Here is a 26,075-nt window from a genome sequence, read left to right as displayed (position 1 = left end):
CTTTACCTTTACCTATGAACCTAGTTTGGTACTGTTGCATTATCTGGGCGGAGGCCACTAGGGGGTGCTAGTGAGAGTAGGATAATTCATTTTATGGGGCTGGAGGACGAGTTGAAGGAGTAAAACCATTTCCCCCTGTTGTTATTCCTCCCACCTGTGTCCTGGTCGTGGAAACAACCCTCGTTTTATGATATGGAGGTCGGAAATAACCAGCAAAAAATGGGGGAAATGGTTTCCCTCCTTCACCCCCCCCCCCAAACGTGGACTATTTTTATTTATTTACATCATTTCTATCCCACCCTTCTCACCCGGAGGGACTCAGGGTGGCTTACAACAGTCAGCAATTATATACATTCAATAAAACAGTAACATAATCCATAAACAATAAAACAGTACCGCACTAATTAAAACTCTAATTAAACTCTATTAAACCATGAATTATAAAATTTAAAATGCATATATAGTTAAGTTTGTCCACTAACACCTTTGCGGATGCCTTGATTCACGTCATATCGATCTCAAATGTTACTCCTCAAACACTTGAGGACATAGCCATGTCTTCACAGACTATCTGTTTCTCTCTAGCACCTCCTAGTGGCCTCCGCTCTGATCATGGAACAGTACCCCTAGTTTTCATTTTGCATACATATGGGTACTTTGGAGAATTATACCATGGAGACTTCTAGGGATCTGGTTAACTTAAAACCTAAAGGGGCTTGATTTTAATCATTAAAACGTGGCAATAAATGCAAAAAAGACTTAGAAGAATGTCTCAGGATATAAAGTTTTTATATTGATTTTTGAGTATTCCAACACATAAACACAATTATAACTAGTTGGCAAAAGGAAAACATGCTGACACTTACTGCTAAACATTCATGTCATTCTTTCCAAACTGCAAAGGCAATTTCCCTTGTATGGAAACAGAATAACAATGTGGTCAGGTTAACTCATCTTAGATTTTGATCTGAAAAAAAAAGTTCATTCCGGGACAGTACAATCCTTTTGTCAGATAGCAAAAATATTTCTTACCGTTGCATTAATAATTTTGACTAAGATGTTATTAAATCAAATTCTTGACTCAGATTTTAATATATGAAAAGGTTTAAAATATATATAGTGCATGACTGTCTCACTTAACTGGCAGATATTATAATGAAGTACCTGGGAATAATTCATTAGTTGAAGGTGGGGGAGCTTTAATGCTGGTTGAAATAGGACAAAAAAAGAAAGAAAAGAATGTGAAAGGAAAATCTATATGACAATACTTTAAAGCAGGGGTCCCCAAACTAAGGCCCGGGCTGGCTCCCGCCCTCAGTTTTAGACTTAGCCTCGCCCAAAGTCTGAAATGACTTGAAGGCACAACAACAACAATCCTACTTGACTATCTCATTGGCCAGAAGCAGGCCCACACTTCCCATTGAAATCCTGATAGGTTTACACAGTATGTTGGTTAAAATTGTTTTTATTTTTAAATATTGTATTGTTCTTTAATTTACTAATACTATGCAGTCCTAATAATATAATATATTGTGTATACATATAATATTTATTTATTACAGTATTTCTACCCTGCCCTTCTCACTCAATAGGGGACTCAGGGTGGCTAATAATAATAATACAATATAATAATATTGTATAATATAATATTAATTATATATTATATATCAAATTTAATATTACTAATAATATTACGGTATAGTGGTATAGTACAATATAGTAATATATAATGCTAATAATACTATGCTAATAATATAATATATTGTATGTACATACAACTTGTAAGCTGCTCTGAGTCCCCTTCGGGGTGAGAGAGGGTGGGGTATAAATGTAGTAAATAAAAAAAAATGTTGTTGGGGTTTTTTTGGGGTTTTTTGCACTACAAATAAACATATGCAGTGTGCATAAGAATTTGTTCGTATTTTCTTAATGATAATTAAGAAAATTATTTCCACTTAAAAAGTTTGAGGACCCCTGCTTTAAAGTATGAAGCAGCCTTAACCGAGCCTATTCCAAATAAACTATTTAATCTGTTTAATTGCTAAAGAAACACCGCTTACCCAGGGAACATATGGAATTTGAAATCATAATCTCTAATGTACATTAGGTGAAAAACCTATACTTTATTACTTAATTTTTTTCTATCCTGCCTCCATCTCCCCAAAGGGACTCGGCGCGGCTAACATGGGGACAAGCCCAAAAACAAAACATAAGCAGAATTAAAACATAAGTAAACAATATCAGCAAAACAGTAAAATAAAATAGTAAAATGGTATAAAACAAACATCACCACTAATGGATAAAATGGGGGGCAATCAGGTCAAAAAGTGCAAAGTATATAGTTGCAAGGCCATTTAATAAAATGCCTGGACAAAGTGCCGAAGAGGTCTCTAGGAGAATTTGGGGTGGAGTAGGAAGTCAAGATGTTTCCAGAACAGGGGCAAAGTGCGGAAAAGCAATATTTCTTCAGAAGGGGTCTGTCATGGGGTTAATTATTTGAAGGCACAGTGGAAAAGCCATGTTTTTAATTGTTTTCTAAAGGCAGACAGGGTTGGTGCTTGTCTAATCTCCCTGGGGAGGGAATTCCAAAGCTCAGGGGCCACCACGGAGAAGGCCCTCTCCCTCGTTCCAACAAGCCGCGCCTGTGATAGAAGTGGAAGCGAGAGGAGAGCCTCCCCAGAAAATTGAAGAGAGTCAAACTTAAGTCAATTCTATAATTTATTTCGTGTCAAAAGCATTGTACATTTCAAATAATGGGGGGAAAAAAGGAATCACAAGCAACTAAATAGTTTTGGACCAAAAGCGGGCAACAGCAACCGCATTGTCTGTAGCTTTAAACAACTCCTCCTCCGTACATAAGGCAGGGCATTGTGGGCAAGCATACATATGCTGAGTTGTTTGTTCAGCTCCACAGTCACACAAGGTGGAGGATTCCTCCAGGTAGTGCCACCTTGCCAAGTTGTCTTTTGATCTGCCCACTCCGCTTCTGAGTCTGTTCAGGGACTTCCAAGTTGCCCATTCTTGGTTTGCCCCTGGAGGAAGACCCTCTTGGGGGGGCCATCCAGTTAGAATTGCCAGGTTTAGCTGCCCAGAGAGACACCCTTGCTGCTGCTGGAGGAACATCAAGTTCTCATGAAGCCCTTCCTTGATTTGAGTCTGGTGGGAGGAGGGTGATAGTCATGCAGTGGGTGGCTTTCACAATGTTCGGCCTTTTTTCTCTCACCATTAGCAGCAACTTCCCGTCGCACGTCAGGAGGGGTAATGCCAGCTAACTTGTAGAGTTTATCAACAGGTGTAGGTTTAAAGCATCCCGTGATGATTCTGCATGTTTCATTCAGTGCTATGTCCACCTGCTTTGCATGGGCGGACTTGTGCCAAACAGGACAGGCGTACTCAGCAGTTGAGAAAGACAAGGCCAGGGCTGATGTTCTTATTACTTGTGGGTCTGCACCCCATGCGCTGCCAGTCAGTTTCCGCAGGATGTTATTGTGTGCAGCTACTTTGTGCTTGGTGTTCATGCAGTGTTTCCTATATGTTAGTGTTCGATCTAAGGTGACACCAAGGTATTTAGGATGGAAACAGTGTTCGAGCTCTTGGCCTTCCCAAGTAACTTTCAGTTTCCTGTTGGCTTCGCGGTTACGTAGGTGGAAAGCACACCTTGGGGGGGGGGGGACACGGAAAGAGCCTCCCTGAAGATTGAGTGAATTCAGTCGGGCGTCCCCTGGGCAACGTTTCTTGTAAGCGGCCGATCTTTCCAAACCCAAAAGCATTGGATGAATTCTATAATGTACTTGGTAAACTAAAGATGTTTACAAATATGTATCATCTGGATTGGGAGAATAGGACCCGATAAGTAAGGTGTTTCCAGAGAAATGAAACTAGATGTCAGAGCATGTGCCAAATAAACTTTTAGTCTTTCAAAAAGCCATTTCAAAATTTTGTTTGAATGACATTTGCTTCCATTAAGCATGTATAAATATAGGCCAAGTAATAAATACCAGATGTGTAAGCTCTTATTAAGTTTTTAAAAAGGCAGGGTATTTATTCCTGATAGATCCAGTGGCAATACTTGTTTTTTAGGTTAACATTAATTCTGTTAGAAAACATCAAAAAGGAGGTATTTACCTGTTACATCAGATGGAAATACATTACAACTCCCTGATTAAATGAGAGGCTTTTCAGAGTATTTAGGACATTACTTAGTAATTAATTAACTTCTATATGATGTCTTTCTCGCAATAGATGACCCAAGGTGACTTATAAAGAATTAAACAAGTCACATTTGAAACCAGTTGTCCGCAAAAGTTTTATTCTACAGTTTTAATCAACATTGAACAAAAAATAGTTTAAAAACACGTTAGATCATATTGAAAAGGATACAAGCTGCGAACATGAAAATCTGGTCCACGAACCTCCTTCCTCTTTATTTATTTATTTTACTTATTTTATTTCCACTCCTTTCCGCAGAGCTGACCATTGCATTGGATAGACTACATCAGCTCTAGATTATTAAATATGGTTTTCTGTGGGTGAGCAGATGGCGACTACTGGATGGCATATATTCTGTATCAGAAACTAGAGCTGATGTGGTCTCTCTTATGCAATTTTCTGAATTAGCACCCCAGATAACCAAACCAATTCTAAAGTTGACCAAAAACTGATCTGTAACCCTTTTGGTACTAATGTTGGAGAATGGTCCCTGGTCAAAGTGGTCCCTGGTCAAGTAGGCCCTGGTCAAAAAAAGGTTGGGAATCACTGTTGTAGACAGTCGATTGTCTCACACCAGAAGTGACCCAATTCACTTCTAACAAAAAAAAAAACCAAACAAAAACAAACAAACAAACAGATAAAAGACTCTTCTCCCATGGTACATTAGGAGTGAAGGTCTGTCTAAATAAAAGTCCCTTTGCCTTCTGTTGGAAAGAGAGCAGACAGGTGGCCCACGGAGTCTTTGGGAAGTTCTGCATTCTCATCAAATGTACTTTGACAAAAGAAAAAGCCCTCCCCAAGATCTTTAAGGTAAATGGCATAACAGTGTGTATGACCTTTCTGATAATCTGGATCCAATCCATTACTGTATTGGCAAGCTAATATTATTAGAGCAAGAGAAGAAAGAACACAAGGCAATCACTTCAGTGAAATTGAGATTATTTATTGTTTACTGGAATAAGAAAGTATAAACTACAACTCAGCCATTCGCTTAGTTGGGAATGCTATCATTATCAAATGTATATAAAAGTTTAATGGTCAATAAAATGTATAAAAGTTCAATTGCTGTTATTTTGTGCAAATCAGCTCTGACTGATGGAGACCCTATCTCAATGTTTTATTGGTCAGGTTTATTATCCAGAAGCAGTTTGCCATTTCTGTTCTCTTAAGCGGAGAGTGTTACTTGCCCAGGGTCATCTAATGGCATGGCATGGCAGAGCAGAGATTCAAACCCTGGTCTTCAGTAGTCCCAGTCCAACCTTTTAGCTGCGACATCATGTTGGCTTTCTGAATGTTCAATAGTCTGGGTATACAGTGTTCCCTCACTACTTCGTGGTTCGCTTTTCACGGATTCTCTGTTTTGCGGTTTTTCAATAAACTCTAAAAGACTATTATAAATAATAAAAAATAACAATTTACAGCCTAAGGAAGGGAGGAAGGAGAAGCCAAAGGGAGAGAAAAGGAGCCCAAGTGGCAACGGGAGGAGAAGGAGGTGATTTATCAACACACGATTGGTTGATAAAGACTTAAAATAGTGTATAACTACTAAAATAATGTATAAATATGAAAATAAATATAGCGTCCCTACTTCGTGGATTTTCACTTATTGCAGGTGGTCCTGGAACATAACCCCCACGATAAGTGAGGGAACACTGTATTATATAAATTAAGTATCCCTTAATTCAGATGTGTAAGACACATTTTCATCAAGAGCCACATCACTCTTATGGTTATCTTCAAATGATAAATCCATGAACAGAGAATCTAGGGATAGAGAGGGCCAACTATAATTTTTTTTGCATACTGGTTGGTGGCCTTTTGTTTTAACTCAGTTTGGGTCCCCAGATGTTATTTATTTATTTATTTTAATTTATTTACTACATTTATACCCAGCTCTCTCTCACCCCGAAGGGGACTCAGAGCGGATTCCAAACTGGCAACAATTAAATGCCATACAGAGAAACAAGAATACAATAATCACACACTTTAAAATCTATAAAAGTTAAAAACAACATCAGTACATCAATTATTAAAACCACACAGATCCAAAATCATAGCTATAGAGTGAGATGACAAACAATAGACATGGAAATGTTTACAATGATATAAAATCTACATAACTGTTTTCCTTGAGTCTTGAAACAGGTAGGTGGGAGATATGTTGACCTTGGAGAAATCCAGTGCAGACCTAGGGATCCCTGACACCCCCACACATACAAATTCATACATATCCCAATTCAACAAGCTTTGGGATGGTTACAAATGCTATTTTGGGAGCCCCCACCCTGAAACATAAAAATACCCAGATAAGTCCTCAAAGACAACCAGAACTGATGGGACCTTACTTGCGTCTGTAATAGTGCACAGTGATCTCCGGAGTAGCTGAAAATCAGGTGACGTGGCCTTCCAAAGCAGGCTTTACCCATGTGCAGCAAGTGTCCCATCTTTGTTCTTATAGAAAAAAACAAAACATTTCATTTTAAGCCTTATTCATTTGATGAAGATCAAAACCAGAGGAATTACTGGGGTGCAGTGAAGTCTTTCAAAGCAGGAATCACAGAGACTGCAGTCTCTTTGAAGAGGTGGCTTCTAGCTTCACACTTTGAAGACGTCCCCAGACTCCATTCCTAATTCTTCAGGAGTTCAAGTTTCTATTAACGTCTGTCCATCAAAAGGGAAGACAAGCTTGAGTCTGTCAAGACCCTGGGCCTGGCGGTAGCGATTCATAAGCACTTGCAATGGCTCTCCCTTCCGAACAGTTATCTCTATCTCGGAGCTTTTGTCCTTTCCTTGCACTCGGAGCTGCATGTTTCCAGAGTCACTGCTTTGTCTGTTATTTGTTTCAACTACCGTGTTTCCCCGAAAATAAGACAGTGTCTTATATTAATTTTGCTTCCAAAGATATGCTAGGTCCTATTTTCAGGGGATGTCTTAATTTTCCATGAAGAAGAATTCACTTTTATTGTTGAACAAAAGAAATGAACATTTATTACATACTGTACAGTAGATATCATCACAAACCAGCATAACCAGACAAACTGTGAATCCTATCAAGAATTTCTTGTTACTACCATTATTTTCATGTACAGCAATCTATAGTATGTACATTTACCAATCCTGCATGCTTGGGTGTTCTGTTTGGCGGGCATAATTCCAAACAAAAACTTTGCTAGGTCTTACTTTCAGGGAGGCCTTATATTTAGCAATTCAGCAAAATCTCTACTAGGTCTTATTTTCTGGGGATGTCTTATTTTCGGGGAAACAGGGTATGTAGTCCACAATATCAGCCACACCCAGGCCTAGTCTGCCAGCAGTTGCATCAGCTGCAAGTTATCGATCATGAAGCAAGAGAAATGTTCTGTTTGGGGGAACTTTCAGCATCTGCCCCAAGTGTTCAATCACCTTCTGGAGAGGATCTGTCATCTGGATTGACTCTGTGGTCAGCTCGACATCAGACTTTCAGCAACAACAAGTCAGAAGCATCAGTCAGAATCACGTAATTATAATCTGCATCTGTTTCTTCATCCTGCAAATTCATCTTGGCAGCTGAGAGAGAGGAGGTTAGACTCTCAAGCCTCTGTTTAAGGATTTTGTCTCTATGGCACTCTCTTCTTGGCCGAGGTGGAGGTGAGTGTGACTTATTTTGACATCTTGTTTCTTTCACCACCTGCGTCTTCTCTGAAGGAACGGTCTCTTATCATCTACTGCATTGAAGATCTGGGGTATATAGGACAGTTTCAGAGACTTGGAAAGAAGCTGCAGGCTCTTTTGAACTTTTCTGGAGTAAACAGGGATGGCGGTGACGGCGTTATTGGTGAAGAGGCGGCGCCACTTGCAAGAAGAGTTCCTCAGGATCATCTCTGGCTCTGTGTTGCGGCTGGAGCTTGGAGACATTTACAGTCAGGGGAAAGGGGCGTCAAAGCAGGGAGACAAGAAATCCCCAGACTCTCTTCTTTTTCCCTCCTGCCATTAATCTGCAAGCCTCCATCTCCATGTTATTGAATGACGTCTCCCATTACTTTTGATTATCTGCCATGCAGACTGGGGATAATGGAAACTGCAACCCAAAGCACTTGGGGCTCTGAGATTTGGGAGAGTTAAAGTTATTTTAAAATCAGACATTGTATCCATTAGCCTAGTATTTAAATTCAAACCTCAATAGCATGACTCAACAGAACAATATTCAGTCTTCTAGATGACCTTACTGTATCACAACTCCCATCAACTCTAGTCATGATGTCTAATGATGATGAATACAGGAGTTGTAGTCCAGCATCTGAAGGGCCATATAAAATGACATGGTGGGTTAGGCTTGGCCTGTGAGCCTTGAGTTTGATACATGTGCCTCAGTTAAATTGCTTGCTATCAGAAGTGTCACAGCTTTGGAAATTTTCAGATTTTGCATTTGCTTTCAAATAATTTCTGACTAATGGAGACTTTGAGGTGACTCTCATGGGGTTTTTATTGACATTATTTTTTTTTCAGAGGCTAAGGAACTGTGACTTGCCCAAGGCTATTCATTGAGCTTCCATGGCCAAGTGGCAAATTTAACGCTAGTCTCCAGAGTCACAGTCAAGTGCTCATACCACCTAAAACATGCTGGATCATGTATATAATGAGCTATGAAATGGGACCCAAGTATAATCGTAAAATTCATTTATGTTTTGTATGTAACTTATACATATTCCCTGAAGGTAATATTACACAATATTTTAAGATAATTGTGTGCATGAAACAAAGCTTGTGCACGTTGAATTATCAGAAAGCAAGAGTACCACTATCAAAGGCCCCTTCCACACAGCTGAATAAAATCCCACATTTCCTGCTTTAAATGGGAATATATGGCAGTGTGAATTCAGATAACCCAGTTGAAAGCAGATATTGTGGGATTTTCTGCTTGGATATTCTGGGTTATATGGTGTATAACTGTGTTGCTTATTAAAGTTACTGTGAATAATACTTAGAGCTTTTCTTGGTGTTATGTAAAACAAAAAAAGTGCACAGTATAGGGGTGTTCAGAATTGCGAATCCGTTTTCCCCTCCCGGAATCTTCTGGAAAACAGACTGGGAGAGGGTGGCACCCAAAATTCAAAATGAAAACAGAACGGATTCGCACACCTCTAGATTTATTGATAAGGGGTGAGGCAATATGGAGAGGGGTTTGAAGTGACAGAAATGAAAGAACATCTTTGGATGAGCATGTGGAGCTTTCCAAGAGGTGGCTAGAATCGAATGAATTCTGTTTCTCAGTACTGTTATCCTTCCACTTGCTGCATTGTGGATCCAGCAGTGCTTTGAGCTGAAAAAAAGTAGGGCTGAAGTGAAAAAAGTGGAGAGCAGGACCTAAACTGGATCATTGTCCAGTGGGATGGCCACCATATTTGCTCAATGTAAATAGAACTCTCTACACTGATAGTTCTCCCTCCTCCCTCCACTCTATGATTAAGTCAACGTAGCCCACCCACTAAATCCAGCACAGTGACTCAGAGACTTTTCATACATGGGTATGAATCACTCACTCAGTGCGACACTGATGACTTTTTAGTGACAGCTGAAGAGTTTTTTTTTTTGAAGCTCATCCTCCATTTCCTTTCAGAGCCCAACCTATTCCTGTTTAAACAAGCTCCTTGGTTTAAAATTGGGGAAGCAGGCTATAGTTGGGTGAGATTTGCTACTCATAAGAAACACAAGTAGTGAGCGTCACTATAAGAAGTTATATTGGAACTTCCTAGTGCTGTGGCTAACTTCTTCCATTGTGCTTTCATGTCATGATAAGGTTAGCTCTTTGGATTGTGGCAAAACAGTTTTTTTTGTTATCACATGTGGGGAAGAAAAGAACTGGAGTGATACCTGAACAGTCAATGTATAAACGAGATAATGTGTCACCGGCTAACTGTTACAGGTCATGTTGGAATCTAATGAGTTGCCAGATTTCAGGTCTGGGCAGTGCATGGCTACAACTCAATAGTTATGCAGTAGAAGAGAGAGAAAGAAGTACAGCTCTGCTAAATTCCTGCATTTCTTTTTAAAATACTATGAATCCCAGAATCCTCCAGCAAGTGTGCTTCTGCAAAGCAAAAGGACATTGGCATAACATTTTTTGGGCTGAGCTAAATGCTCACACACAGCCTTTATTGGCATACAGCAACAACATTGGCATACAACACAGGTACCTACAACAAGAGGAAATCACAGATAAAAAGAAAACATACTTAAAAGTTACTAATCTCAAGGACAAAATTTGCAACAGTCTCACAAAATAATGCATCAGAGTTGTTCAGAAAATATGGAATTTTATAACACCCTTGTCATCGGCCCTGAGCAAGCTGAATTCCATTAGGATAAATCATTTCATTGATCTGACTCCATAACAAGAAACCTGTTGTGGGACAAGTTGAGGTCTTTGAATATCGATCCTAGATTTTTGTTTCTAATTAAACAACTGTACTCCAATCCTGTTTGTCAAATTAAATGCTCTGAGGAAGGCCAGCTAACTTCTAGAATTAGTATTAAACTTGGAGTCAAGCAGGGCTGCACACCGGCTTCTACGTTTTTCAACATATTTCTGTATATTTTACCTTAGGCTTCATTGCTTTGTCAATTATTGCAAAATTAATAGACTGGAAATTAGCTATGTTAAATGCAAAATTATCAGATCAGGGACCACAAAATTGAACAGGTCAAATATTTTCAATACTTTGCTATTTGCTATAGATATAACCTGTTGTGGCTCTCACAGAAACAAGCAGTAATGTCTTCTGCATATACTAATATTGCAGCAGTATATCATTTCTTCTACAGTAAGGGTAACCATTATAGGCATGTGCAATCCAAAAAAAAAGGCTCTAAACTGTTTTCAAAGGTAGGGGGCACTGGCGCTTTGTTTCTAAAGTCCTTTCCGAATTTTGAAGGTAAAAACTTTATGAAACTTCAGAATCTTCAAAAGTATTTCGTTAATGGCAGATGCGCATGTGCAATAGGGAAAACAGCACTGGCAATGGGGAAACTTCAGGGGCTTCTCTCCTCATTTTTGAGCTATCCTGATGAAACGTGCTACAGTGGTAGAACACATCCACCACTGTTAGCACACCAAATTTCAGAACATTTAGATGATTTACTGATTTTAGGGATTTTAAAAAAGAATTTAGAAAATGCATTTTCTAAAGCCCAATGGCGACCAAACGCTCTGGCAACCCCACCCCCTCCCTCAAATGTAAGCCCTGATTGGCTGGGAGCAGGCTTGGTTGAGAATAAACTGGCAGCTGAGTCATACTTTTGAAGACTTCCCCCGCTTAAACCTTACCTTAAGGGAATAATTAATCTTAATTTTAATATTTTTATTCTGTACTTGCACAACTACCAAGAAGTGGGTTGGTAGGCTAGTAGGCCAGGATGCCATGTTTTTACATGGTTTTACTGTTTTACATGATTTTACTGTATGTGTGGGTAAGGGTGTACGTTTTGTATATTTTACATGTTTTGATATGGTCAAAACTGACTAATCAATAAAGAGTTGTTGTTGTTTTGAAGACTTCCGAGTTACTTCCGGCGAATGGATTCAAATGGTTCAAAATCAAAAGGGTACTTCCGACGCACGTCTCTGCGTTGGAAACCTGTTCGGATGTATATCTGAGGAAATTTCCGAATTACAAGACTTCTGCTTCAGAAGCCCAACCCTAGTAACCAATATATCCCTGCTGCCCTTAAGGTTTTTGAAGCTAGGATTGGTTCTCTGTTACTGTATGGCTCCCCTATTTAGATTTCTGCAATCAATAAATCATTTAATACACTGCATTCCAAGCTCCTCGAGAAACTAATGGGGCTCCCTAAATGTGTGCTTTACACCATTTTATGCACTGAGACATTTCAAACCACTCTTGAAATCTTGGCATGGGTGAGTGCTGTAAAATTCTGGCTGCATATACATTTTCAAGCAGATCCTGCTATATTCCCTCTCTATTATCAGGTCATTTTATTTCAGAACTGTATTCTTTGATTCTTAGAAAGATCGAAGCAATTGGTCTGTCTTTGGAAGCACTCTTAATGCTTCCAAATGTGAAGGCCTGCAGACCTGACTTTTCTATCTTTCCATAATCTGACTCTTGCAACAAAACAACTTTGTTCCCCTACCACATCATTAATTCCATATGAGCGTAGAGTCATGGCAACATATCTTTGCATTTTGATTAATCACACCCAGAGGAGAATTTTGGTGACTGCAAGATGTAATGTGTTTTGGTGACTGCAAAATGTAATGTGTTCATCAGCTCTTTTGGATGGGAGATGTAAAAATGTAGAACATCCCAAAAGAGTTTGTTATTGTGACTTGGTCTCTGTTGAAACTCTTCATTATTCTTGTTTTTTCCTCCAAATATGATAATATACAGATGAAATACAGGAATTTCATTTTTTCACGTTTGTTCTCAATGGCAAGGGTGTTATAAAATTCCATGTCTTCTGAAAAACTTCAGTGCATTCTTTTGTGAGACTGTGGAAAATTTTATCCTTGAGATTAGTAATTTTAAGTATGTTTTCTTTTTATCTGTGATTTCCTCTTGCTGTATATCCAGTGTTGTATGCCAATTTTGTTGTTGTGTGCCAGTAAAGGCTGTGTGTGAATATATTTCCTCTCTGTTATCAGATCATTTTATTTCAGAATGGTATTATTAGATTCTCAGAAAAATCGAAGCAATTGGCCTGTCTTTGGAAGCACTCTAAATGCTCACAAATGTGGAAGCCTGGAAGTCAGTCAAGAGCCGACTTTTGGATCTTGACTTCCATAATCTGACATTGGTACAACATATAGTTTTCCAGTTCTTGAGACTAACATCTTGCCTCTGAAAAACTTTCAAGCAGAACACAAGGACAAAAGTTGCCTCTTCCCACTTTGTCCCCTGATGATGATGATGATATTTATGCCAGATATATCCCATAATGTCACCAAGGCTTGGAACTGACTAGAGAGCACACAGTAACATGTCATTATCAGTATTTTTTGTCCTAAGATAGCAAATTCTATACATTGATTTGGGTTGTTTTTAAAAAATCATTACTGCTTATTGTTTTACAATGCCATCCTAGGGATGCTTATGCTGAAGTCAGCTCTATTGGGGAAGTCTGCCTAAGACTGCAGTGATTACCAGGCAATACTATATAAACTGCAACTTTATTTGTAATGTGTATACCTAACTTTGGAGCCCCCAGTGACACAGTGTGTTAAAGAGCTGAGCTGTTGAACTTGCAGACTGAAAGGTCACAGGTTTGAATCCGGGGAGCAGAATGAGCACCCTCTGTTAGCTCCAGCTTCTGCCAATCTAGCAGTTTGAAAACGTGCAAATGTGAGTAGATCAATAGGTACTGCTCCAGTGGGAAGGTAACGACACTCCATGCAGTCATGCTGGTCACATTACCTTGGAGGTGTCTACAGACAACGCCGGCTCTTCGGCTTAGAAATGGAGATGAGCACCAACCCCCAGAGTCGGACATGACTGGACTTAACGTCAGGGGAAACCTTTACCTTTACCTATACCTAATTTTTTAAGTATTTGAGTCCTCTAGTACAGATGCAATGAACAAATGCAGTAATAGGCTGTGATTAGCTTTTCTTTATGAAAATGTAGCTGTGGCAGAGAAAGCCACACTGTTGTACTCCAGGGCAGGAAGCACCTCTGTACTTAACCACTGCACTCCAGTCCAAGTCAGATCAGTAAAGCAGTTTATTGAAGATAATATAAAAAAGCAGTTCAGCAAAAATAGTAAAAACGTCAAATTCGAAATATATTCAATAGTCCACAAGATTCAAGGTATAAGAGTAGATTCAAAAGCACAGGAATACAAAGGAACCAGGGTACACAAGGTACATAAATCCCATACAAAAATCCAGGAATAATCCTTCAAACTTGGAAGCATGAAACATGAATGAGCACAGACATGGAATGAGAATTCCCTTAGCAGGCTTGACTAGAACTTGGTAAGAAATGTAGCCTCAAATCCAATGTTTACCAGACTGCTGGAAAATCTCCCTGGCTTCTTTAAAATATACATGAAATCATGCTGTTTTCCCTGACTACCTGATAACGGCTTTTAACAAGTGCTTTGACCTTTGGAGATTCTTCTGCGCAGCACAAAGTTTATGGAAACTAAGTCTCCTATCTGCCAGCTCATTATCCTGACCACCTGGGAGCTCATCCTCTGAACTCATTTCAGACTTTGACCTTGCTTCCCTAGAGCATGACTTCTCAGCAGCATCTGGGCCCCTCTCTGGAATGTGACCTTCACTAGACACAGACTGCTCAGTTTCAAGACTTAAAATCGCATGCTGGCTCACAGGCCTAGAAATCCCATAACCCTCATCCTCATTGACATTAGGAGCAGACACAATCATGAGCTGAACTACAACACATACACATCGCCTCAGTTCTTTCAAATTTGCATTCAGGTAGCATAGAATGATCCTTGTCCTAAATTAGGACTGACATCCTTGTGATGGTGCATAAATATCTAGGGTTTTATTCTTCGTCAGTCCAGGGTCCACATAAAGTACTGGACTACAAATCTAATTTTCCTTAGCTATGGAGTGATGGGCATTGCCATCCAGCACATCAGGATGGTATTAGATTAGTGATGGCTGATAAGATGTTAGTTCAGTTAGTTCAGCTCTGTCTGCAGAAAGATCCAGAGAATCTGGAAACCTTAATGAGCAAAAATGTGGAAATACTGGCACTGCAAGTGCATATTGATTTAATAACATATGTTGGATCCAATTGTTCTCTTCTGTTGAATCCCACTGCTTCCTCTGAATAGATGATTTCACTCCTTTCTTCAGCATCACTTACCATTGCACTCTAAAAACTCTAAAAACCCATTCTGTAAGGCTTTAAAATCTCTGAAGCAGATTTTGATACTGTGTAGGTCTGAAGCAAGAGAGGGAGGAGAAGGAAAATCCCAATTTTCTGGCACCGGATGTGGAAGTCATTAGGGACCTTATCACATTAGGGTCTTTGTCACATTAAGTAAAGGATGCCACAGATCATGGCAAATCTATTGGGGCTTTACGAGAGGAGCAGGGAACACACTGCCCCATGCCCTTCATTGCCCGGCTTCCCCCTTAACCTATCCCATGGGTGGGAGCATTCGCTGCCCGGCTTTCCCCCATTGTTGGCACTGTGATGGCATACGCCATTTCCCCTTCACTTTTGCCGCAGAGACCCACCAAAAATAGATGTACATTGTGGGATGGGAGCTGGTGGGTTCCGTAGCAAAAGTGAAGATGAACTGGCGTATGACAACCGATTTTGCCTTTGTGTATTTTCTTAATGTAGCATCAGTGCAAAACAAGTAATCAAGCATGAATGATGAAAGAGAGAACAGAAATGTTAGTACAAAGTACAGTAGTATACAGTGCTGACTCAGTTCTCACTGCCACCTCCTACAGGACCATTAAGTTTCCAGAATCAAAAATTATGTATCTGCACTACCATTTAGAAAGCACTTAGTGTTCAAAGCAATGTGAGTACTTATCACCCTACTAATCTGTAGTTTTATCCTGTTTTGAGATCCTTCTGTCTTTGTATTTGTAGGGCTAGTTTATCATATATTGTAGCCCAAGAATCCACCTGAAGTGATTTCAGCTAGGACCGTGAATAAGAAGGTCAGTCCTCGGTGAGGTTCTGCTAAACCAGATCAGCTAGGACAGAGAACAAGCACTTCAGGTTGAAGACAAATTACAGAGGGTTATTACAGTTTGTACCCAGCTCTTAGCTGCTCAACATACAGCTACCTTTCCAGACTTTTGATCATTTTAATCGCCTTCCTCTGGACACGTTCCAGCTTGTCAATATCTCTCTTGAATTGTGGTACCCAGAATTGGACACAGTATTCCAGATGAGGTCTGACCAAAGCAGAATAAAGAGGCACCATGACTTCCCTTGACCTAGACCTGTGGTTCTCAACCTGTGGGTCCTCAGATGTTATGGCCTTCAACTCCCAGAAATCATAACAGCTGGTAAACTGGCTGGGATTTCTGGGAGTTGTAGACCAAAACACCTGGGGACACACAGGTTGAGAACCACTGACCTAGACTCTATGCTCCTTTTGATGCAGTCTAAAATTCCATAGGTTTTTCTTAGCTGCTGCATCACATGTTTGGCTCATGTTCAACTTGGTGTATTAAGACTTGTTCCATATTCTCTGGTTTCACAGAGAAGAACAGTCAAGGTAGGAAGAACTGCAAGTGTGTTTTTGTCAGAAGTTTCTGGAAAGTGAAAGAATTCCCCGTCTCCTCTGACTGAATTAACTGAGTGCAATTACAATACTTTTAAAGTTAATTTGCAGCAATCAAATTATGCCGAGGATGGGAAATGGAAGAGAAAAAATGGAATACTTTAAAATTAGCTTTAAAAGTGTGACAAGCTAGTCTTTCCCATTAGGATAGTTAGAGGGTATTGCTCAGGTACCAGGTACCATAGGATCTAGTAGATTTGAACCATAATACGATGGGGGAGGGTTTTCAAACTTTAAAAAGCATTTAAAATGCTATTTTATTTCATTCACAATGAGACAGAGTGTATCACAGAGCAAAAAGAAGGTAGACACACAAACTGTATAGCTACATTGGGTACATACATATAAACATTCATGCATACTTTACCATCTCTACTACCTTCTCCTGAAAAAGAGACCCCGAAGTAGGCCAAATTGTATTCCCAGCTAATCTGCCATTCTGTGAATACACCGTCTTCCTTGGAGAAGATGGCAGGTGGACCAGATTCCGGTGTCTGCCACAATTTTGGAATAGTAAAGGGTCTCTTATGTAGCATATTTTTTGCTGATGTTGTTCCAAAAAGTTGTAAATGAATGTGACAGGTGTTTTCCAGCTAAGACATCCTGACTCCATCAGTTCCAGACAGATGTTGACTTTTCCTTTAGTGATAATTGATTGTCATTCTTAAGGAGTATTGTTTGCTTCCTTAAAAAGATTCATTGTCTCTGGTAATGTAAATATGTTGTTTTCCACCAAGAGTTAACATGTTGTTTTCAACTAAGAGTTAATAATTTGTCTCTGGTCATTGACGTCAGCAGTTCAGCAACTGTTAATTACAGTTCATGAATTGTTTTCTTTTTGTAGTTTTCCAGGCTTCATTTCTTAGGATGGCATCTCTAGCCTCTAAATGTATTATTTACAGTATTTATATCCCACCCTTCTCACCCCGAAGAGGAATCAGAGCGGCTTACAAAACACACATACAGCAAACATTCAATGCTGTTATACAATTAACAAGGACAGACAACACAAACGGGGTTAAAGGCATTTTCCCCATCTTATTTCTGGCATCTTGGAGGCTGGTTCGACTCTGGCCACCGGGAGGGGTGCTGTTGCTCCATCTTCCATGCCGAGGAGCTGTTTTTTGTCGTCCTTAGACATCCTCCTGATCAATGTCCTTAAGGGTGTCTTTATTATCTCTCCGCTAAAAGCGGTACCTCTTTATCTACTTGCATTTCCGCTTTCAACCTGTTAGGTGGACAGATGAGCTGACGGTGGGTGCTCACCCCGACTCAAACTGCTTACCTTTCGATCAGCAGGATTTTCTGCAGCACAGCTATTTAGCCTGCTGTGCTAAGCCTGGCCCCTTTCACATAATTTCATTCAAACCATACATTACACCCAGATTACTTAAATCAATATCTTTTTGTTGTCTGTTAGAATAAAGTTCTTGGTGAGGTGTAGCAATTTACCAACCTCGTGTCCACAATTGTCTTTGTTGGCACTATATGCCTGTAACATGAGCCTCACACCTGTGCGCTGGTTAAGCTCATCCCTTACAGTAGAGTCTCACTTATCCAACACTCATTTATCCAATGTTCTGGATTATCCAACGCATTTTTGTAGTCAATGTTTTCAATACATTGTGATATTTTGGTGCTAAATTCAAAAATACAGTAATTACTGTTTAGCATTACTGCATATTGAACTACTTTTTCTGTCAAATTTGTTGCATAACATGATGTTTTGGTGCTTAATTTGTAAAATCATAACCTAATTTGATGTTTAATAGGCTTTTCCTTAATCCCTCCTTATTATCCAACATATTCGCTTATCCAACATTCTGCTGGCCCGTTTATGTTGGATAAGTGAGACTCTACTGTATTTTGATTTTGCCAGGAGGCATTCCCCCACCTCTTTGATTGCTCAGTGGTAGGCATAAGAACAACAATAGTTAAATAAAAAGAAGTTATCATAACTTAACATAAAAGGAAGCAGAAAACCTAGAATTAAAGGAAGAGAACTGAAACAATATAGAGCTTTTAATTTTCCCTTAATGGGTGAGTTGGCTAAAGCAGGAGTGTGAGACAAGGGACAGAGAATATCTCTTCCAACTCATAATTGGCACACATTCCTTGGCTATTACAGTAGAGTCTCACTTATCCAAGCTAAACGGGCCGGCAGAAGCTTGGATAAGCGAATATCTTGGATAATAAGGAGGGATTAAGGAAAAGCCTATTAAACATCAAATTAGGTTATGATTTTACAAATTAAGCACCAAAACATCATGTTATACAACAAATTTGACAGAAAAAGTAGTTCAATACGCAGTAATGCTATGTAGTAATTACTGTATTTACGAATTTAGCATCAAAATATCACGATATATTGAAAACATTGACTACAAAAATGGCTTGGATTATCCAAGGGCTTGGATAAGCGAGGCTTGGATTAGTGAGACTCTACTGTATTTAGGTATTTAGTACCATCGCTAGAGTTGGTGCTTTACAAGTAAAAGAAAAACAAAACAGTTCCCTACACCCAGGTTTACAGTCTACTATTTATACTCACGTTTAAGTCAGCCACATTTATAATCTGAGGACAAGTTTGGGGGTCAAAATTATGGATTTTGGAATGGCCTATGGATATATTGAAAGTGTTTCCCTGGAAATGAGAAAGTCTCAACACTAATTCAGAGGCCTATGTACTGCTATTTCCCTATGTAGACATTAAAAGAGGCCAGAAGCAACACCGCAATGAAAAAAATAGATGGGACAGAGTAAGTTCTTGTCTGTTGCCATTCAGAGAAAGGTATGTTTCCTTTTTCTTTCTTTTTTTGATAAAAGTTAAGGTATATTGATCTGTGGATAGGTCGCCCCTGGTTTTTTTCAGTTGGTTTTTTAAAACTAAAATTTCTAAACTTCTACATGAATATCTAGGGTAATTAATACACAAACAAAAAGAACAGAGGGTGGCAGTTGTTGGAGTGGATTAAGTCTGGCAGATACTGCTTTTTCTTCTTTCCCTCCAAGGCCAGGGCAATGGCAGTTGGAGTGGGAGGAGGGCCTTTCATCCATGGTGGGCATCACAGAGCCATACAAAATTATTTTTTCTTTCCTCCCAGTGCCTCCCAGCAATCCACACTCATTTCTCAGCCTGATGCACAAATCCACAGCTGTTCCCTGGGCAGAGGGCCTCACAGATCCAACTAATGGAATGTTTTGACATTTCTGAATTATTCTGGCACTTATTTTCAGCAGTAGGGAATAAGAAAAGAAGAAAGAAAAAAATGGTAATGGTGTTTCCAACTGCTTTGGTAGCTGCCATGGCAGGGAGGTACTTCTTCCTTTGCAAGAACTCTAAACAGGTGCACCCCCAAATGATATTTTTAAACACTTAAGCAAGGAATGGTAGTTACCTTCTCAAGGATTGCCTTATTATCTGACACAAATTCGTATATATTCAGAGAATACATTTGCAGAATGTTTCTTCTAACTTTGACAGGTACACATCCCAAAACAGTGGTTGTTTCTCAGCCGTTTCTTGAAGGAGGGACTGATCATATAAGAGAACGTGGGGATAAAGGTTTGAGTATATTTGCACTTGTGGTCTGATTAATGGGACATTAGCAGCTAGTTCTACAACTGGTCTAGGTCTCTATATCATAACACCTAAATGTCCCAGTTCTCATTTTTTCATCTTAGGGCCCATCCAGACAGGCCTTTCAAGCGAGACTGTCTTGATTTTACTGGTGGTGTCCAAACGAGGCCTCTGGTAAAACAGAATTATTTCAGAACAAAGCAGGGTTTAGATACTCGATTAGATCGGGGCGGGGGGGGGGGGGTGAGGAGCAATTAATGGCAGCTTGTAAGTTTTTAAAAAAAATTAAGGTTTGTTTTGGGAAGTTTTGGGGTGGCCGGATGCCATCCTGGTAGTTAACAGGATGGCATCTAGACAACCCCCCGGGTGTTGCATCCAGGCCTGACCACAGCACCACACAAGAGTACAGAGTATAAGCAAACAGTTTATTGCAAAAACACATAAAATATTTAAAAAATAGGAACAAGGAACGCACATGTATAATCCCCAAAATGAGTTAGCCATAGGTGATAACCAGGCAGTAATTCCAAATGTTCCATGCAAATTCCAAGTAATATAGTCCAAGAATAGCCAGAAAGTCACAAGTATAACAGAAATCTACAAATAAAGTAAAAAAAGTGTTGTCGAAGGCTTTCATGGCCGGGATCACAGGGTTGTTGTATGTCTTTCGGGCTGTGTGGCCATGTTCCAGAAGCATTCTCTCCTGACGTTTCGCCCACATCTATGGCAGGCATCCTCAGAGGTTGTGAGGTATGGATAAACTAAGTAAGGAAAGGAAAGAATATATATCTGTGTCCAAGGTGTGGCAAGAGTCCTTTGTCACTGGGAGCCAGCATTAATGTTTCTGTTAATCACCCTAATTAGCATTGGAGATGTTTTGTCCCTTGCCTGGGGGCATCCTTTGTTCAGTCAAGCCTTCATTGTGTTGGTTCCCATCTACTGTTTTGATTTTGGAGTTTTGTAATACTGGTAGCCAGATTTTGTTCATTTTCATGGTTTCTTCCTTTCTGTTAAAGTTGTCCACATGCTTGTGGATTTCAATGGCTTCTCTGTGTAGTCTGACATGATAGTTGTTGGAATGGTCCAGCATTTTTGTGTTCTCAAATAGTATCCTGTGTCCAGGCTGGTTCATCAAATGCTCTGCTATGGCTGATTTCTCTGGTTGAATTAGTCTGCAGTGCCTTTCATGTTCTTTGACTCTTGTTTGGGCGCTGCGTTTGGTGGTCCCTATGTAGACTTGTCCACAGCTGCATGGTATCCGGTAGACTCCTGCAGAAGAGAGAGGATCCCTCTTGTCCTTCGCTGACCGTAGCATTTGTTGGATTTTCTTCGTGGGTCTGTAGATAGTTTGTAGGTTGTGCTTCTTCATCAGCTTCCCTATGCGGTCAGTAGTTCCCTTGATGTATGGTAAGAACACCTTTCCTCTGGGTGGATCTTTGTCTTGACTCTCATGGCTTGTTCTTGCCCTTGCAGCTCTTCTGATGTCTGTGGTGGAGTATCCATTGGCCTGTAGAGCCCAGTTTAGGTGGTTGAGTTCACCTTGGAGGAGGTGAGGTTCGCAGATTCTTTGTGCACGGCCTGTCAGGGCTTTGATTGTGCTCCTTTTTTGACTTGGGTGATGGTTGGAGTTTTTATGAAGGTATCTATCTGTGTGTGTAGGTTTTCTGTAAACTGTGTGGCCCAATTGTTGATTGGGTTTGCGGATGACCAGAACATCTAGAAATGGCAGTTTTCCTTCCTTTTCTTTTTCCATGGTGAATTGGATGTTTGGGTGGATGCTGTTAAGATGGTCCAGGAACTTGCTGAGTTCTTCCTCTCCATGGCTCCAAATTGTGAAGGTGTCATCTACGTATCTGAACCAAACAGTTGGCTTTTTTGGTGCTGTTTCTAGGGCCTGTTTTTCAAAGTATTCCATATAGAAATTTGCTACTACTGGGCTGAGAGGGCTCCCCATGGCCACTCCATCCTTCTGTTCATAGAATCCAGTGTCCCACTGAAAGTAGCTAGTGGTGAGGCAATGGTGAAACAGGGCTGTGATGTCTTCTGGGAAGTTTTGTTTGATTAGTGTGAGGGTGTCAGCTACTGGGACTTTGGTAAAAAGGGACACCACATCAAAGCTGATCAGGATGTCCTTGGTGCTTAGATTGAGGTTGCTGATCTTTTCTATAAAGTGTGTAGAGTCCTTGATATAATGTGCAGTGAGCCCAATGTGGGTTTGTAGCTGTGTAGCCGGAAATTTTGCCAGGTTGTAAGTCGGCGATCCAATGGCACTTACAATGGGTCTGAGTGGGATGGAGTCCTTGTGGATTTTGGGGAGTCCGTAAAGCCTGGGTGGGAGGGCTTCTGATTTGCACAGCTGTTGGCGTATGTCAAAGTTAATGGAGGAGTTCTTGATTAGAGTGTTCGTTTTTCTGGTGATTTTGTTAGTGGGGTCTTGTTTCAGTTTCTTGTAAATTGTGGGATCTAGAAGTTGTCTGATTTTTTCCTTGTATTGTTTTGTTTCCATGATTACTGTGGCATTCCCCTTGTCAGCTGGAAGAATGATGATTTCAGGATCTGAGTTGAGATCTTTGATGGCCTGTCTTTCTTTTCTCGTTATGTTGCTGGGGGGGAGTTTTGCATTTCTCAGGATCCTTGCTGTTTCCATTCTTACTTCCTCTGCTTCTTCCTCAGGGAGCTGGTAAATTGCTGATTCAACATTGGCAATGATGTTTTCTACTGGGATCCTGGTAGTGGTGACTGCAAAATTTCCTCCTTTTTCTAGAATGGATACTTGGTCTTCAGTGAGTTGTCTGTCTGTCAGGTTGATAATGGTCCGTGATTTATCCAGTTCTGGCTTTGGCTGTTGCTTACGGCATTTGTCAAATTTTTGTTTTTGTCTCTTGGTGTGGAGAACCATGTCTTTCTCCATTTTCTTGTAGGTAAGGCTGTCTATTTTATCCCAGTCCTGGGTATTCATCTTTTGGCTGATGTTGATGTGGAGGTGCAGCAAACACAGACAAAGAACTGCTGCACCTCCACATCAACATCAGCCAAAAGATGAATACCCAGGACTGGGATAAAATAGACAGCCTTACCTACAAGAAAATGGAGAAAGACATGGTTCTCCACACCAAGAGACAAAAACAAAAATTTGACAAATGCCGTAAGCAACAGCCAAAGCCAGAACTGGATAAATCACGGACCATTATCAACCTGACAGACAGACAACTCACTGAAGACCAAGTATCCATTCTAGAAAAAGGAGGAAATTTTGCAGTCACCACTACCAGGATCCCAGTAGAAAACATCATTGCCAATGTTGAATCAGCAATTTACCAGCTCCCTGAGGAAGAAGCAGAGGAAGTAAGAATGGAAACAGCAAGGATCCTGAGAAATGCAAAACTCCCCCCCAGCAACATAACGAGAAAAGAAAGACAGGCCATCAAAGATCTCAACTCAGATCCTGAAATCATCATTCTTCCAGCTGACAAGGGGAATGCCACAGTAATCATGGAAACAAAACAATACAAGGAAAAAATCAGACAACTTCTAGATCCCACAATTTACAAGAAACTGAAACAAGACCCCACTAACAAAATCACCAGAAAAACGAACACTCTAATCAAGAACTCCTCCATTAACTTTGACATACGCCAACAGCTGTGCAAATCAGAAGCCCTCCCACCCAGGCTTTACGGACTCCCCAAAATCCACAAGGACTCCATCCCACTCAGACCCATTGTAAGTGCCATTGGATCGCCGACTTACAACCTGGCAAAATTTCCGGCTACACAGCTACAAACCCACATTGGGCTCACTGCACATTATATCAAGGACTCTACACACTTTATAGAAAAGATCAGCAACCTCAATCTAAGCACCAAGGACATCCTGATCAGCTTTGATGTGGTGTCCCTTTTTACCAAAGTCCCAGTAGCTGACACCCTCACACTAATCAAACAAAACTTCCCAGAAGACATCACAGCCCTGTTTCACCATTGCCTCACCACTAGCTACTTTCAGTGGGACACTGGATTCTATGAACAGAAGGATGGAGTGGCCATGGGGAGCCCTCTCAGCCCAGTAGTAGCAAATTTCTATATGGAATACTTTGAAAAACAGGCCCTAGAAACAGCACCAAAAAAGCCAACTGTTTGGTTCAGATACGTAGATGACACCTTCACAATTTGGAGCCATGGAGAGGAAGAACTCAGCAAGTTCCTGGACCATCTTAACAGCATCCACCCAAACATCCAATTCACCATGGAAAAAGAAAAGGAAGGAAAACTGCCATTTCTAGATGTTCTGGTCATCCGCAAACCCAATCAACAATTGGGCCACACAGTTTACAGAAAACCTACACACACAGATAGATACCTTCATAAAAACTCCAACCATCACCCAAGTAAAAAAAGGAGCACAATCAAAGCCCTGACAGACCGTGCACAAAGAATCTGCGAACCTCACCTCCTCCAAGGTGAACTCAACCACCTAAACTGGGCTCTACAGGCCAATGGATACTCCACCACAGACATCAGAAGAGCTGCAAGGGCAAGAACAAGCCATGAGAGTCAAGACAAAGATCCACCCAGAGGAAAGGTGTTCTTACCATACATCAAGGGAACTACTGACCGCATAGGGAAGCTGATGAAGAAGCACAACCTACAAACTATCTACAGACCCACGAAGAAAATCCAACAAATGCTACGGTCAGCGAAGGACAAGAGGGATCCTCTCTCTTCTGCAGGAGTCTACCGGATACCATGCAGCTGTGGACAAGTCTACATAGGGACCACCAAACGCAGCGCCCAAACAAGAGTCAAAGAACATGAAAGGCACTGCAGACTAATTCAACCAGAGAAATCAGCCATAGCAGAGCATTTGATGAACCAGCCTGGACACAGGATACTATTTGAGAACACAAAAATGCTGGACCATTCCAACAACTATCATGTCAGACTACACAGAGAAGCCATTGAAATCCACAAGCATGTGGACAACTTTAACAGAAAGGAAGAAACCATGAAAATGAACAAAATCTGGCTACCAGTATTACAAAACTCCAAAATCAAAACAGTAGATGGGAACCAACACAATGAAGGCTTGACTGAACAAAGGATGCCCCCAGGCAAGGGACAAAACATCTCCAATGCTAATTAGGGTGATTAACAGAAACATTAATGCTGGCTCCCAGTGACAAAGGACTCTTGCCACACCTTGGACACAGATATATATTCTTTCCTTTCCTTACTTAGTTTATCCATACCTCACAACCTCTGAGGATGCCTGCCATAGATGTGGGCGAAACGTCAGGAGAGAATGCTTCTGGAACATGGCCACACAGCCCGAAAGACATACAACAACCCAAAGTAAAAAAAACTTGAGCAAGATTACAAAACAAGGACATAGAAAACTTCCAGGGTACTTAAATCCAATAACAAGGCTTGACTTGAGCCAAGGTTCAGAGAACCCATGCCTAGGTTCCTCATTTGAATGCTATGTTGCCTGAACCAATCCTTAGGTAAACAACTTGCTAATTAATAGCCATGAAGACATTTCTTTTCCCACAAATTTTCTCCTCAGCTTTCCCATGTAGGTGTCCTGACCCGCACTGTCTATTTTCTGCTCTAATCTGTAAATGAAGACTTTTTTTGACCTCTATATTTCCGGGTGTTTTTCCCTGGGAGCCTTCCATATCACTTAGCTCTTCGCCTGACCCCTTATCTAATGTTGCCGTTTCTGGCTCCTCTTCCTGACCTTGGAGCCTTGCACTTTCTGAATCAGGATTTTCCTGGAGAGAACCATCATTTTTTAACTTGAATTTTCATCACTTTGTGCCCCAGGAAATCTCACAGGAAATCCCACAATTCTCTCTAAACCATCAGTGAACCCATCAGCCTCAGGCTGTACTATAACACTGGGAAAGACTGTTTTTTGGGGTGGGGGTGGGGAAAGAAATGCGTGCCTAAGCGGGTTTTAAAAACCTGCTTTAGTGCACATTTCTGTCATGTGTGGAAGCGCT

At 40.5% G+C, this 26,075-nt stretch overlaps 1 protein-coding gene and 1 pseudogene across 5 annotated transcripts in view; one reads left to right on the top strand and one right to left on the bottom strand.

Annotated features, from left to right (window-relative positions):
* Positions 1-26,075, top strand: part of cacna1e (calcium voltage-gated channel subunit alpha1 E) — a 600,666-nt gene that overhangs the window by 15,857 nt on the left and 558,734 nt on the right. The gene's annotated exons all lie outside the window — the stretch shown is intronic.
* On the bottom strand, positions 6,853-8,129 carry LOC134298701 (NFATC2-interacting protein-like; annotated as a pseudogene).

The sequence above is a fragment of the Anolis carolinensis genome, chromosome 4 (genome assembly GCF_035594765.1).
Source record: "Anolis carolinensis isolate JA03-04 chromosome 4, rAnoCar3.1.pri, whole genome shotgun sequence".
NCBI lineage: Eukaryota > Metazoa > Chordata > Lepidosauria > Squamata > Dactyloidae > Anolis > Anolis carolinensis.
This window is presented reverse-complemented; position numbering and strand designations above follow the sequence as displayed.